Here is a 1,218-nt window from a genome sequence, read left to right on the forward strand (position 1 = left end):
TTACACGATACAACAAGAACATACCTAGTGTAATCCCCAAAAGTGAGATATGAGGAGGGTGGTGTACACGCAAACCTTACCCCCCCACAATCAAATGCCTCTAGTTATAGATGACAGTATAGAGAAAAAAAACAATCTTTGAAGAACCAGAAGTGCTGTTTAAATAATAAAACATGATCAAATTGTGTATGAATCAGAACAAGTGACTATTGTTCTGTTGTTGTATCTGAATGGAGAAAATTCAGAGTGGTATAACTTATAAGTATCAATGTCTGAGATTTCTTGAACGTTACATTTGGTTCTTATTCCTCGGCTACGATGGCACATTACAGCCACAATCAATAAAACATGAACACACATCAAATACAGTAAGAAACCAAAGAGTTACAAAACTGTGGATCAGTCGTTCCACTTATGAAATGCAATTGGCTTCGCTGTTTGAGCAGTGAGCCAAATGAAGCAAAAACCATGCGCGCCAACCAGGCTGGTTGAACCAGCAGCATGCGATTATTTTAGACCTGTACCAATAGCATGGTGTAAGTTGTTGACGAGTAGGTCACAATGGAAAAAAAATATGAAACTCACCAAGAAAAATGGAGGAACATGTTACTACCAATTGAAGTTTTATCAAAAGCCATAAGGTGAGATAATTACTAAATGCAACCGAAAATCCATAGGTAATTTCACTAGCATCTGTCATAGCAAATGGAGAAAACATGCATAAGCTTATCACCACGATTTGATATTACGATTACTATTCCAAATGATGTGTAAATTGTTACTGGATGCTCCTATCTCATGCTACTGGCTAGTATTTTAACAAGTTATAGGCTCCTTGGGAAAGGGGAGATAGCAGATAATTAAACATTACTTTTGGAATACGAAGCACAAATCAAAGAGATTGATGTTAAGGGAAGATTTAACTAACCTTTCTAAGAAGCTGTCTGTACATCAGAATCAGGAGGGAATACAGAAAGCTCGAACTTCTGGGATTTAGCAGTTTGCAGCTTGTTTTTTTTGGCTTGTATCTCTCGGGCAGATTTTGCTGCTGATTTGGTGGAATTTTGCAAATCCATCACTTGGAGGCTGCGTATATCGGCCAGGCCAATGGGGATCTTCTCAAGTTTATCACATGATATGTGAAGATGTTTAAGTCTCGGGAAGTGATCACCGGAAGCATTCCAAGAAACTAAGTTTGCCCTTTCAATGCATAACACT

General features: G+C 38.1%; 1 long non-coding RNA gene across 1 annotated transcript; it reads right to left on the reverse strand.

Moving 5' to 3' along the window:
• Positions 1–153: 153 nt before the first annotated feature.
• LOC102578432 (uncharacterized) lies at positions 154–1,212 on the reverse strand. Its single transcript, XR_369070.2, has 2 exons — positions 929–1,212; positions 154–518 (listed from the first exon to the last, which is right to left on the reverse strand). It is a non-coding gene; the product is annotated as an uncharacterized lncRNA (long non-coding RNA).
• Positions 1,213–1,218: the final 6 nt, after the last annotated feature.

This window comes from Solanum tuberosum, unplaced genomic scaffold, assembly GCF_000226075.1.
Source record: "Solanum tuberosum cultivar DM 1-3 516 R44 unplaced genomic scaffold, SolTub_3.0 contig01067, whole genome shotgun sequence".
NCBI classification, from domain to species: domain Eukaryota; kingdom Viridiplantae; phylum Streptophyta; class Magnoliopsida; order Solanales; family Solanaceae; genus Solanum; species Solanum tuberosum.